The following is a 15,546-nucleotide window of genomic DNA, read 5'->3' on the forward strand; positions in this document are numbered from 1 at the left end:
CAATGAAGTTATTCGACTAAATATTGGAAAGACTGGAGTCATTGTCCAGAATTTTACTGCCTTGCCTGCCCTCGAATCGGGGCGGGTGAGCCTCACAGAACGGCATTCTCCATTGGCCTCAGGCACCATCTTACGAGCCTCAGGCGAGCAAGGCGGTAAAATTCCAGCAATTGTCTTTAGTCCATGCCAGAACCGCCATTGCCTGTCCACCATTTCCATCCCTCTTAACTATCTTAAGCTGAGTAAGACCATTTGCAATCTTGGGGTGGCGATTGGCTCAAGTTGAGTTTCCAACCACATTTCCATACCATTACCAAGGTGTCTACTTCCATCTTCATATCATTGCTTGACTCTGACCTTCCCTGAGCTCATCTGCGGCTGAAATCGTCATCAATTTTCTGGCCTTGTCTATTCGAATACTCCCATAGCCAACTTCCCCTCTTCATAAACTTGTCCTCAGCCAAGGCTCTGCTGTGCAGATTTTAACACACTCTGAATCTTATTCACCCATCACTTTTGTGCTAGCTGACCTTCACTGGCTCCCTGTCCAACAATTTGAATTTTAAATCTCTTATCCTTGTTTTTAACTCCCTCCAAAGCCTCATCCCTCCCTAACTGTGTTAGGGTTTTCCAACCCTACAAGCCTTTGCGATCTCTGTGTTCTACCAATTCTGGCCTCCAGCACACCATTATATGAATCACTCCACAACTGGCAGCCATGCTTCCTTGGTTTTAAAGTTCTGGCATTCATTCTCTAAACCTGTTTGTTTCTCTGCCTCTCTTGCCTCTTTTAAGATGCTGCTCTTTGATCAAGCTTTGTGTCATAGTCCTTGAATTCCCCTTTTATGTATTAGTGTCAAAAATATTTTTATTGATATCGCTCTAGCTCCTTGGGATATTTTATTACTTCGAATACAAATGTAAGTTGTTCTTAAACATTAATTATGTCAACGTTCATAATTAGTTGTTTTATGCAAAATTATAAGCCTCTCTGTGTTCTCAGATCTCATAGAATTAGAATAATAATATTTTGGTCACTAAGGTGGATTTCTACTTGTACGAGCATCTAGTATACTAGAGTGCTGCACTAACACAATGTGCTGTGGAGTGATAAGATGTAGATTTACATGTATGTGATGAATCCCCCGGGTCTTGGAAACGTTATCAGGGGAAGTGACAATAAACATTGCCTAACACTCATCAAGGAACACAAGCAGAACCAGCAAACAAGTTAATGTTTAGGCCATTTTTCTCGCATAATACAGAAGAGGAGAGCAGAGAATTTAACATCTAAGTTGCGAGATGATATGAACGTTAAAAGTGCATTTCTGAACATAGATTATGTAAGAATACTTCCAGAATTGAAAATGTTGTGGAGGGAAGATGTTTCCAGACAGACAAGCATTCAATCGGCATACAGATTATCCATTAACATTTCCCTCGATGGCTTACCTTTCTGCATTTGCTGTGAATTTCATAATAGAACAAACATTGTTGAGGGAAGGACAGCTAACATGACAGCAGTCAACTTTGATCCTCCCCGTCTATTTTAAGCTGTGCCAAAGGGACTCCTCCCTTCTTCCCGTTTAGAATATAAAACACAGATCAGTTGCAAAATGGTGTAAAGGTACTGACAATTTAATAGAGAGACATGTTTAATACAATAATAACTAGAAATTCCACAGCTTTTAGAGAGAAAGTGGCAAGGGACTTGATGGGAATGGCGCAAGACAAGGAGGAGGGTGGGGGAAACGGGGCAAGTCGGAAAGAGAAAAAAAATAGAAAATGTGAAAGCGAGGACAGAAATCTACCATGTGGTATTTCAACTGAGATTAGTACCATCACTCAGAAGGCTCAGGGGAATGGCTTATGTTATAAATATAGATGGAAGTATCATTCTGGCCAACTAGAACTGGTCTTCGTAGACTGGGTTGAACACAGGGAGTGTTAAGCTGAATATATACTGCACTATTCCTGACTTGGGAATTAAAACATTCCCAACTGTGCAAAAGATGAAACTAGTTTGAGCAGGTTTGTAACAACACGAATTCATCACACTTACAGCAGCTGAAATGATTTCCATCCTATCACAGACTGGGTGAGATTTAAACCTAGTGCCCAGAGATAAATTATAGTGTCCTAATGCATTACCACTTAGTCCCACATCATGAAACCAGCCATTGCTTTGGAAGGTTTATCTGTAGAATTAAAAGACCACCTAACATGTTGTACCTATGATTTCCGCCAACGTTAATTTCTTTACTTCTCCAACAAGGAAGTGGAATTTTATTATTCATTAACTTAAATGGCAAAGTGTTATTTAGGTAGATTGAGCTACTGAGAGATGGTTTTCAAACATCGGACAATAGCATGAGGCCAGAATCATTTTGAAGTTTAGGCCTCATTTGCATTGCATCATAGATAGGGTTGACAGTCAGAATCTTTTGCCCAGAGTTGAAATGTTTAATACTAAGGGGTATGCACTTAAGGTGAGAGGGAGAAAGTTCAAAGGAGATATGAGGGGCAAATCTTTTTACACAGTTAGTGATAGGTGTCTGGAATGCTCTGGCAATGGAGGCAGATATGATAGGGGCATTTAAGGGGCTTTTAGGTAAGCACCTAAATATGCAAGGAATAGAGGGATATGGACCAAGGGCAGGCAGAAGGGATTAATTTAATTTGGCATAATGTTCAGCACAATTTCATGGGCCGAAGGACCTGTCCCTGTGCTGTACTGTTCTATGTTCTATCAGCAGTCTGCAGAGCCTCAATGAGCACTGTCTGGGAGCTCATGGATCTAGGAGGAAAAGAATCTGATATTTCCACAGTGGAGCCAAGCTAGAAGCGAACTGCATTTTCCAGTGTAAGTGGGTTATGTGGCAGTTTAAAAAAATGCTCACCCAATGTGAACAGGCTGACCAATGTCAGTCCCATAATATGTAATTTGATTTTAGACCCAAAAAACCAGAGGATGGGAGTTTGCCTGGGGCAAAAAAGCTTGAGATATCTTATCCATAGTCCCAATTAAGCAATGTAGCACACGACATTCAAGAGGAAACTTGAAGAAGTAAACAGTCAACAAGACGATACAGTGCAACAGCAATCAGGTTCACCAAGCCCAAATGCACTCAGACTGAACATTTCCCACACCACCTTGTAAACTGCTGGGTCATTTAATAGTCCCATTTATCATGAAGGCTTGGCATACTGCCTGATACATAGATGTTGCTTTGATAAAAATGGTTCAGTGTCAACAGACCAGAAGTGTAGTTAAATACACATAAAATCTATCCACAGAGAGAAAGTCAGGAGAGAGAGCATGTACATTTTGCCTTGCCACTTGGGTGGTTACACCTGGTGACAAATAAAAATGGTGGAAATATTTCTAAAGGAACATTTTCACTTCTAAAAGCATGCTTTGCAAGAAATATTGAAATATTAGAAGAAATCTTCTTGCGTTAATTGTCTCTGTCCACAACAAATAGAGAAAGTCATTCCCATTAATGTCCCAACATTGCACTTTCCGGAATGTACTCTTGCAGTGGTTCCCAAACTTTTTGGTCGCATACCCTTATTCACATTTACCATGCTTTTGAGTACATTTACAGACAGTTTTTATTTTAAACTACTCCTCCAATGACCACACGTTTGGTGAAACATCATGCTTTCAAATTACAGAGAAGCAAATGTCTACAATAATAATAACATTTTACTTACCATTAATATTGTGGATGAGCTTGTTTAATGGAGCATAAGCTTGGGACGAATGGATGAAAATTTCAGCAGCAAACTTTTCAACGCACATATAGTGACAATACTTTGATTTCATTCCAGTGAGTGTCAAAAATCCTCTTTCATATATTACATTGTGGCAAATGACTTCAAAGCCTTGACAGCTCTGTCTGACAGCAGTGGATAGTCTGCCTGCATTTTAGGTCCAGCAATCTGCCAATTGCATTTGCTGGAACTCAGTCTTGAGTGGGTCATTAGTTGCCATGTCAAAGAGGTTCTCTTATTCTTTTACAGTCAGCTCTACTTGTGACATGGGAGTTGCAGGAATAATTGAGAAAGGATAGTGGATCCAGCTCTTTCTGTTGTCCATTTGGGGAAAGAAGGAACTACATTACTGCTGTGCCAGTTCTGTGATATGATACTTGACGTCACCTTTAATGCTATCCTGCAATTTAGCTCATTTGTCCTCCAGAATCTGTGCAAGGTTAGAAATATTTCATTGTTGTTTGCCTCCACACAACAAGTCCAAATTCCAGCTTTTTAATCACGGCCTCAATTTTGCATTGAATACTTAACATAAGAACGAGGAGCAGGAGTAGGCCATTCAATAAGATCATGGCTGATCTTTTTGTGGACTCAGCTCCACTTACCTGCCCACAAAATAAATTCCCAATGCATCGGCCGGGAATTGAACCCGGGTCAACTGCTTGGAAGGCAGCTGTGCTCACCACTATACCACCATCGCTCACTCTTAGCCCTTGGAGTCCTATGTTTAGTTCATTTAGGCAGGAGAAAATATGTGGCAAGTAGCCCAGACTTGGGAGTGGGCGATGTCATACAGATGTGCAGAGAAAGGGAATAGATGATCTGTGAAGAATAATTTCACCTTGGAATGCAGTTCAAAGAACCTGTTCAACACTTTGTCATGAGTAAGCCAGCGAACATCCATGTGGAACAACAGGCTGAGGTGTTCACTTCCCATTTTATTACATAGAGATGAGAAGATACATGAATTCAGATGATGAGCTTTTATAACCATTAATCTTCTTGTGGCACCGCTGCTAGGTGCCCCTGACTTCCTGGCCATCTGCTGTCAAAGTTTAGGAGGATGTTTCTTGAGGAACTTTTGGACAATGGCATCTCTTCTTGTTTCCTTCTCCCATTAAGGCACCCCAAGCTGCAGTCATGTTTTTCTGCTTTTTCTTAGCTTTAATTCACCCTCGTATGGCACCAATCAGTTATAAGGTATTGGCGGCATGGTGGCACAGTGGTTAGCACTGCTGCCTCACAGTGCCAGGGACCCGGGTACAATTCCGGCCTCGGGTCACTGTCTGTGTGGAGTTTGCACATTCTCCCTGTGTCTGTGTGTTTCCCCCAGGTGCTCAGGTTTCCTCCCAGCCTCCAAAGATGTGCTGGTTAGTTGGATTGGCCATGCTAAATTGTCCACTAGTATCAGGGGGATTAGCAAGGTGAATGACGGTTATGGGTATAGGGCCTTGGTGGGATTGTGGACGGTACAGACTCGATGGGTTAAATGGCCTCCTTCTGTACAGTAGGGATTCTATGATTCTAAGATACCATTAGTTTGTATGATGAGTAAGATGTAGATGACTCGGACATGGACCTCTTGCTTCCCACCTCACCCAACCTTATCCCATCCCAATCTTTCCCTTCAGACTTCTGGCTTTGAGGCATCCAAGAATGCTATCTGTCCAGCCACACTTAACCATTCTCCAAGCGTTGTCCAGCATTCCCCTGAAGTTGGCAGGCATGTTCCTCATGGTAAGTGCCTCCCTGTGTATGCTGTAATGCACCCACATTGTGCTTGGAATGACTACTTTCATATATGTCATCACCTCAATGCGTCTCCCTGTCATTGACTTAGTTCCATTGGTGCAAATTCCAACACGTTTTGACCATAAAATTCCATGTCCAGTAATGAAGCTGTCAAGCAACAAGAACATTTCCTCACATGCTGTTTGGTTAAGTAGTGGTTTGAAAAATAAAATGTCTGTTTTTATTGCCTCTTCGTATATGTAGTTCATGTAAACAAAGAGATGAGGCACATTTGCCACATCTGTAGACCTGTCCAATTGCAGAGCAGAACAGTGGCCGGTAATTATACGATTTAATAAATGAGTCAAAACACCATTGACCTTATCAGCAATGCACCAGTTCAAAATATTATCTGACAATGCTACAATTTGAATGGCTTTTCAATAATACAACTTTGCCTGTGAAGCACTTGGGGGTGTCCAGAATGTGCACCTAGAATTTGGGAAGGTGCCAAAATATATTATGAAAATACAGTTGTATGGCATTGCAATTAAGAGAGCAAGGAAGAAAATGGAATTAATTTATCTTTCAAAATTGTTATAGAATGAAAAGAAATGGTTGTAATGGAGACCACTGCAACTTTTAAGGGAAGATTAGATGAACATTTGAACCAAAGATGGAACACAATGAAGAGAGAGTTGCATTGTGTTATTATAATGATATAAAACCTTAGACTTATTTACTGTAAAAGGTACAAGCATCAATCGGTTATAAGGTATTGGGTAAACATACAGTGGGTTCATTTATTAAGACTAAGCACATGAGAACAGTTAAACATAAGTGTAAAGCCTGAAGGCATCCGAGCTGTGTATATGTGCTCTGCACGACACAAAATTGAAACTAAGACTGGATCGCAGCCCACATTTCTCTTCCAGTGGGGATATCATGCGGATATCCCTTAAAGGCTAATTACTACAAATTGGGCAATAGGATTATTTGGAACTGGCCTATCAATAAGCAAGTACAGACAACATTCATCATGTGGCCTCCTTCTGTGCTACGAATGTCTATTGCTCTGTACAGTGTATCAGCTTTAGAAATAATGGCCGGAATTCTCTGGCCGTTCATGCTCTGCCGCCGCTGTAAATGAAGATGGAGAATTTGGCACTCAGTCAAATCTCCATTTCCTGCAGCAGGACCAGAGAATCCTGTTGGTGTGAATGGCCAGAAAATCCCAACCAATATATATCATGTTTCTAATATTGATCTCAACGAATGTTCTCATCAAAGTTGTGTCTGATTGTTTTCCAATAGATAGATTTCATCGAGGCACTCCAGAAAAACAATCTAAAAAGCATTCTAAAATATTACTTACAAGTTTCAGGTACTTTGCGTATAAAATAAAACTCAGCTAACTTCTATCGTTCCAACTAATCATCCTACTTCATGTGGACTGCAATTATTTTGGAATAAAAATTATTTCCATCATAATAATAGGTAGGATGCATTCAAAAAGAATGTACTCCCAGTGTCATTATGCTTAGCAGAGTAATTGTTCCTCCCTTCATAGATAATTAACCTCTTATGTAATTATACCAGTGACATCACTGAACATTTCCAAGCTCAAATATTGCTGTTTGGCAAAATCGACCCTTCTATCTAATTTCCTCTTCAAACTAGCTCACTCGTGTCATCAATCTGCTGAGCAACTTTAGGGCTAAAAATTGGTTTGCATTGTTAATCTGGTGCAGGGGTTGCACCTTGCAACTTGCTCATGCTGCTTCAAGCAAAGTATAGGGCTAATCATCTGCCACACTCTGGCTGCCTCTTCACTCAACAAGAGGCCAGGCAGTCTTTGTTGATAGTGCCAGCCTTCCGCTCTTAAAGGCAGTCTATCCCTCTTCAAGGGAAGTTGGGCTAAATGGCAAGAACCTACTGCTGAATACTGTTGCTGTAATTCTAAACAAGGCAAATAAAACAGCAAGGAAGAAAAAGAGCTCCAGTTCCATGACTGCAGCATGGGGTGTCTTAATGGGAGAAGGAAACAAGAGAAAATAACATTGTCTACTGGAGTCCATAAGGCCCTCAAGAAACATCCTCCTAAAGCATTGGGAGCAGATGGCGGGGGAGTCAGGGGCACCTGGCAGCAGTGCTACGAGAAGATTAATGGCCATGTGCATGGGGGGGGTCCAGATCAGTCAGTGTAATTCCCACCCACCGCTCTGCCAGCCTCTCAGACTGTTCAATACACTGCACATCAATCATTGCCCAGCACCAGTCCCTGGTATTCAAGACACGTTTATCACACTCAGATACTCCACATCATCCTTACACTTCTACCAATAAGGCCAGCCTCACACCCATCTCTCGCTGCCCTCACATAACTTCAGCTATTCAGCTCTGGTAGGCACATCACCCCAACACACTGCCAATCACTGAGGTTCTTCCCTCTCTCCTGCAGAGGAGATGACACCCAACCAAAGGGAGCAGAGTAGAGATAAGAGTAAAGTAGAACAGAGTAAAGACAAGGATATCTGCATTTCCTCAGTCTTGGAGAGGAGATTGTCTTTTGCATAAGGGAACTGCAATGATGGAGCCCCTGGCATTCAGCATTCAGAGAACATTCAGGATGGCAGTGTTTTTCTGCCCCTTCTCAGATTTAAGTACATCCTCACACCATTATTTTGGATGATGAGCAAGCTGCGGATGACGTGGACATGCACCTCTTGCTTCTCACCACACCCAACCTTCTCTCATCCCAATCTTTTCCTTCATACTTCCGGCTTTCAGACACTCAAGAACTGCTATCTGTCCAGCCACAGCAATGCCAGGAGCAGGAGAGATAACAATGTCACGTACTATCACTTGATCTGGCACTCACTGCAACCAGCTCAGATAATGGCACTACACATGCCTTAAAAGCTAGTATAGGGTTGGGACTGGGCATTAGTGGGCTGGCACTAGGCCGGGGCTAATGGATGGTTTGAGTACCAGCTTACTGGAGAGGGAGGTCGCAGACCAGTCCTGCTACAAGGTACTTGGATAAAGACATTGACTGAGTGGCTTATGAAAGAAAATTGATGGGCGTGCACATTGAGACACTGGAGGCCTGACAGACAACCACCTGTCACTGTCAGAGAGCACGGAGCAGTCTATTCCAGGTGACCAGCAGAGCTTTCCCTCTCTGCAGCCTCTGCTCCATCTCAGCTGTTGTGTTGTGAACCCAGAGGCACTGCCACTGCAACTGCCATACCTGCTGCATGCATCCTTTGTGTGGACAGGTCACCGATTCCTCTGTCATCACTCCTGCCACATCAAGGAACTCGTTGCAACACCTCCAAAAACACACGAGAGTTCTTTCAAACACTTTTCAATCCCAGAGGTTCTTCTAAATGACCTTACTTGCAAGTTGGGTGCCTAATCCTTTAAATAATGCAAATTCATGGCCTCTCTTATAGCTGAACACTTAATTCTGATAAGTAAATTCATCGAATGGACCCACATGATCCAAATGAGAACAATAGGCACCACATCAGCGAATAGGGCGACATGACATTATGATACCGCCAGTTCAGTTGCTGACAGTGCTCACTGGTAAAGGTAAAAATTGCCATAATCAGAGATGATCATAGGTTGCTCTCCCCTATGAGCTCACTGGAGATGCCTGCACAAAAGCTCTTCTCACCCTGGGGAGGGTGAACGTCCGTTCCCAATTTCATGCCCAAGATCTTTTCATTTCCCACAGTTGACACAACTGTGCCACCAGGCGGCACGGTGGCACAATGGTTAGCACTGCTGCCTCACAGCGTCAGGGACCTGAGTTCGATTCCCAGCTTGGGTCACTGTCTGTGTGGAGTTTGCACATTCTCCCTGCGTCTGCGTGGCTCTCCTCCGGGGGGTGCTCCGGTTTCCTCTGTAGGTTAGCTGGATTGGCCATGCTAAATTGCCCCTTAGTGTCAGGGGGACGAGCTAAGATAAATGCATGGGGTTATGGGGAATAGGGCCTGGGATTGTGGTTGGTGCAAACTTGATGGGCCGAATTCCCTCCTTCTGCACTGTAGGATTCTATGGGTTGCACTTTTCTCACTTTTAGCTCAGCATCCTCTGAGTTAAGCTGCAACAGTAACAGGGTAGCAATCAGTAAGTTTGTTAAAATACCTTTGCGTTCTCCCCACAAGAGGAAGAGGTGCCATCTAATTGGATGAAAATGTTTTAAGTAGCTGGGAGAAATCATTCCTGATATGTGGTAAGACTGATCCTCTGGAGAGGTTTTTTTTTGCTTGAAGTATCAGGGAGAAATTTCATGGAATTTTCCTTTTTGACAGTTTCATCTGTGACAATGCACGATGAAGTTGGACAAATTGAGAAAAAGCTGCAACAATTCAAATTATACATCATGTTTTGCAAGAAGTGAAGTGAAAATGCTAAATTGCCTTTTTTCATTCTGTATTCTGTATTACCATGTGTATGACATGCTTGGGTTGATAAGTGGCGAGTAACATTCACGACACACAAGTACCAGACAATGACAATCTCCAGTGAGAGAAAATGTAATCATTCCCCCTTGCCATTCAATGGCACTACCATCACTGAATCCCCCACTATCAATATCCTGGGGGGTTGCCATTGACCAGAAACTTAATTGGCTCAACCCATAAATACGATGGGTACTAGAGCAGATCAGAAACTGGAAATTTTCAAAGCGTGTCCGACATCTGCAAGGCCCAAATCAGGAGTGTGATGGAATATTCTCCACTTGCCTGAACGAATGTAGCTCCAACACGAAGCTTGACATCATCCAGGACAAAGCAGCCTACTTGATTTGGCACACCTTCCACAGCCTTAGCCATTCACTCCCCCCTACTACTAATGCACCATGACTGCAGTGTGTAGATCAAAGGAAGTTACAGCACAGGAACAGGCCCTTCGGCCCTCCAAGCCTGCACTGACCATGCTGCCCTTGTGAAGTAAAATCCCCAACCCTTCCAGGGACCATACCACTCTATTCCCATCCTAGTCATGTATTTGTCCAGATGCCCCTTAAAAGTCACTATTGTATCTGCTTCCACTACTATGTCCAAGATGCAAGCAGGAACTCACCAGGACTCCTTTAACTGCATCTTTCAAACCCTCAAACCCTATGACCTAGAAGGACAAGGGCAGCATATGCACCACCACCTGCAAGTTGCCCTCCAAGCCACTCACCATCCTGACTTGGAAATATATCACGGTTCCTTCACTGTCGCTGAATCAAAATGCTGGAACTTCCTTCCTAACAGTAATGTTGGCATATCTGCACCAGATAGACTTCAATGATTGAAGAAGGAAGCTCACCACCACCTTCTCAGGGCAATAAAGGATGGGCAATTTATGTGAGCCTTGCCAGTGATGTCCACATCACATAACAGGATAAATAAAAGATACTAGATCCAGACAAGATGTTACTGTATCTCAAGCAGCAAGTAACCCATTAGTGAATGAATTTGAAGCTATAACCAATATTTTCTAAGTTGGAGTTTTACTTACAGTACACAGCATATAGATGTTGACACAGGCAAGTATGTCATACAGAGTATGTTCCTTTCATAGAGGAGATATGAACCATTTCCATCTCATCTCCTTGAGTGAACCAGGGTTGATCTAGTTTAGAAAATGTTACAATACATAGAAGAGAGGGAATTGGTCTTCAGACACATAGGAGTCACACATTTATTAGACATAAATACATTAACAGCTTTTATCCCATTGTGGTGTTAGTGTACCTTTAAGAGTTTTTTAAATTCATGCTCACAGCCTTTGCTGATGTCATTGTTGGGAGGAGAAAATAACTGTGGGCAGGTCAGGTGACAGGGATTCATTTTCAGTTTCAGTTTGGAGCTGCAGGTTTGAGTCTTTAGTTTTAGAAGGGACAGCAAGCTAAAAAGAAGTGTTTCCCTCTCTCCCTGCTATCTTGAAAATCCAGTTGGTTAGTTGAAAAGAAGATTTGGTTTCCCTGAAGGATGAAAACCTGCTGTTGTTGGGGGCTGGAGCAGAGTCTCTCTGGTGTTTTGGGAAGCTGTCTTGTCTTCAAACTGTTCTAAGTCTCAAGAGCATTTCACTGCAGAATTCAACTAACGGCCTCAATTCTGTTATCACGTGAGCAGTCGTCTATGCTGTATTGTACCTGTTTAAAGGGCTGTTAATGGAGGTTGGTTTGATTTGAACATTGTAGAAATCTTTGTTAAGGGTTATATGTTATCATGATTGTTTGTAATTGATAAAGATTCTTGCTAATTTTTTTACTATGCATGTTAACTATATTCTTAAATAAACTTTATTTGATAAAAGCTCCCTAGTGGGTCACTTGAATCATACCCGAAGTGAAACATCTCCAGCTTGTCCTAGCCAAATTCAAAATGCAAAACTTATGATTCAGGCAGGCTTCATAAAACATTTTGGAGTTTCTAACCTGAACTATAACAGCATACATACTGTCCATGTTGCTAATAATGCTAGAAGCTCACCCTGCATCTAGGGCAATAACTAGCACAAGCAGTTACAATTTATTGACTTGTACAAATATTTCAGGCAGTCTTGTATTACTGTCCAAAGCAAATATACATTCCAGTAACAAGCTTGACCAGAATCAATCTCATTTAGAGTTCTTAACTGCCAGGGGAAAGCATGATGTACAGAACTGTATCACATCTCAAAGTAGATTCAACAACTGGAATTTTATCAGCCCTTTGGAGATGGGCTGGGAAAGGTAGTAAAATGGTGGTGGGAGGCATTAGGAGCAAAGCTCAACGTGATCCTGCCATCTGGTTCATTGAAGGGGCCTCCCAGCAGGTTCCCAGGGCAGGGGTGGGTGGAGGACTAGAGGCTCTCGGAACCTTGGAGAGTCCCCTGGCAGCAACAGCCTCCTTCACACTTCCAATATCATCATTGGAAGATTCACCCCCTCCAAATACAGGGACATGCCTGGCTGCACCAGCCACCCCCCCCCCCCCCCCCCCCCCACACACACCAGGAGGTAGTGTTCAGGCAGTGCTGGGGGTTGCACGGTGGTGGAGGGAGGGGGGTTCCTGGTGGACTACTGTGCACTGGAGGGCCTTTAAAGTTGGTGCCCTAATCTTCAAAAATCTAAGTTATTGGTGGCGTAGGCTCCAGGGTGATGTTGTGGGACCCGTCCCTTGCTGCAGTTTTTTCTAAATCCAGGATGGTACAGCGAAGTAAGTTGCTGTTGATGCCAAGAGTTTCAACATCGCTTTTCCTGTCCACTATCGGCCTTTGCCGATATCTGGGAAAACTTCGCCCCATATGTTCATCACCTTTGTATTGTACACCAGAAATAGAAATCTCTGTCTGCTGATTTAAGAGCATTCCAGAAAGAACATGGAGAGCATACATCCTACACATTCTCTATGAGAGCTGAGAGCTCAGTTGGAGATTGACGCTGCCAGCACAAGTGACTGAAACGGAGGGAAAGTAGGATATATAAGTAGATAATGAGTAGTTTAATGAGTAGATTAAAAGACTTGGGGGATGATGCAGTGTAAAGGGTTAATAGCTATTCTGCTAATAGCTCATGTGCATTATCAGTAATGTCAGGTCATGTGTCTCTATAATTCAGGAAGAGATGCCTCTTGTGTTTATTGATCTGTGCACATAGTTGTCAGTAGTTAATAAATGTTTGGAAGTTTCTGAATGCCTTGTTTCCAATTGCCTCTATTAAATACACCCTGGGTCCATTTCTGATGTTACTTTAATATCCAATCAGGTTATTTGTCTTGAAAAAGATTAAACAAATATCACACCAATGCTTATTTGACTTGCTGCGTTAGAGGAGGTGATGGTCTACTGGTATTATCGCTAGACTATTAATGCAGAAACTCAGCTCATGTTCTGAGGACCCGGGTTCGAATCCCGCTATGGTGGAATTTGAATGCAATAAAAAATATCTGGAATTAAGAATCTACTGATGACCATGAAACCATTGTCAATTGTCGGAAAGACCCATCTAGTTCACTCATGTCCTTTAGAGAAGGAAATCTGACCTCCTTACATTGACTACAGAGCCACAGCAATGTGGTTGAGTCTCAACTGCCCTCCAAGGGCAACTAGGGATGGACAATAAATGCTGGCCCAGCCAGCGACTCCCATGAATGTATAAAAAAATGTAACTCTGGACAATGTGAGTGTATTGTGCAAATTCCATCAACTATTCTGTTTATACAGCAGCATCGTTGAAAAATGTCAGTCTATCATCCTGGTCATATTCTTCTGCATGGACCCTGGGGGAAAAGGTCATATTACTGCAGTAAATATCCATTAGGCTACAATCAATTTTCCAATGCTAAAATTTTCTCATTTCCATTTACCTCCTTTTAAAACTCACATCTTCCTTGATAGTTATAGGATCCACCTAGAGTAAATGCCAAAAGGGAATAAATAGAAAAACCACTAATGTTAACTTGAAGCTGACATTGAGAACCAGAGCACAATCCTCTGTACAAAATGGCAGTCACACCTTTTTAAAATTTAAGAACACTGTGCCTTGAAAATGTCTCTAACTCCGTGAACTCCCAAAACAAGGCCAAGTACTCTAACCCTAAAAATATTGACATCACAGGTCAAAGATATTGTTGATCCATTCCTGAACCTTCTCCCAAGATCCACAGCAGGAACACTCCAACAATGGTCTAGTTTTTTAGTTTTAGTTTATTCATTAGTGTCACAAGTAGGTTTACATTAACACTGCAATGAAGTTACCGTGAAAATCCCCAAGTCGCCCCACTCCGGCGCCTGTTCGGGTACACTGAGGGAGAATTTAGCATAGCCAATGCACCTAAGCAGCACATCTTTCAGGCGGTGGGAGGAAACCGGAGCACCCAGAGGAAACCCACGCAGACACGGGGAGAACATGCAGACTCCACACAGACAGTGACCCGAGGCCGGAATCGAACCCGGGTCCCTGGCGCTGTAAGGCAGCAGTGCGAGCCATTGTGCCACCGGGCCTCGCACACAAATCGTTCATGGAGCCCAGTATACTTACGGGGATTGAAAACAGCCCCTCCCTGCTGCACTGCACATTTCTGCACTGAATCTTTGGACCTGCTTTGAGGCCTACACTTTAAAAATCCCTAGCTTTGTAAGTCTGCTCTTCAATCTAGCATAACTTGGAGCTCTGAGGAGTGTTGTCCTCCAATAGATTGAGAACATTGTTGTTTCAGCGCTGTTACTGAGCACACCCAGTATTTTTTAAAAACAAGTTGCCACTTTGCTTCTTCCCTTCCTGACCCACTACTTGGTGCCTATCCCCCTCATCGACCCTCCCATTCACTGATTCTCCGACTTGCTGACTTCCTGACTGACACTTCCATCCCCAGCCCACCCACCCACTGCCAACCTTCCTTCTCAATGCTTCCTGACACCCGATTCTTCCTCCCACTCACAGACATTCCCTTCCACTTGCAGATATTCCCTCCCACTCGCAGACCTTCCCTCCCACTCGGAGGCCCTCCCTCCCACTCACAGACCCTCCCCCCCCCCACTCGCAGACCCTCCCCCCCCCCACTCGCAGACCCTCCCCCCCCACTTGCAGACCCTCCCCCCCCACTCGCAGACCCTCCCCCCCCACTCGCAGACCCTCCCCCCCCACTCGCAGACCCTCCCCCCCACTCGCAGACCCTCCCCCCCACTCGCAGACCCTCCCCCCCACACGCAGACCCTCCTCCCCCCCACTCGCAGACCCTCCCTCCCACTCGCAGACCCTCCCCCCCCACTCGCAGACCCTCCCCCCCACTCGCAGACCCTCCCCCCCCACTCGCAGACCCTCCCCCCCCACTCGCAGACCCTCCCCCCCCACTCGCAGACCCTCCCCCCCCACTCGCAGACCCTCCCCCCCCACTCGCAGACCCTCCCCCCCCACTCACAGACCCTCCCCCCCCACTCGCAGGCCCTCCCCCCCCACTCGCAGACCCTCCCCCCCCACTCGCAGACCCTCCCCCCCCACTCGCAGACCCTCCCCCCCCCCACTCGCAGACCCTCCTCCCCCCA

At 44.1% G+C, this 15,546-nt stretch overlaps 1 non-coding gene across 1 annotated transcript; it reads right to left on the bottom strand.

Moving 5' to 3' along the window:
* Positions 1 to 4,405: 4,405 nt before the first annotated feature.
* On the bottom strand, positions 4,406 to 4,477 carry trnag-ucc (transfer RNA glycine (anticodon UCC)). The gene has a single exon. It is a non-coding gene; the product is annotated as a tRNA-Gly (tRNA).
* Between the last annotated feature and the right edge of the window lie 11,069 nt (positions 4,478 to 15,546).

This window comes from Mustelus asterias, chromosome 16 (assembly GCF_964213995.1).
Source record: "Mustelus asterias chromosome 16, sMusAst1.hap1.1, whole genome shotgun sequence".
NCBI classification, from domain to species: domain Eukaryota; kingdom Metazoa; phylum Chordata; class Chondrichthyes; order Carcharhiniformes; family Triakidae; genus Mustelus; species Mustelus asterias.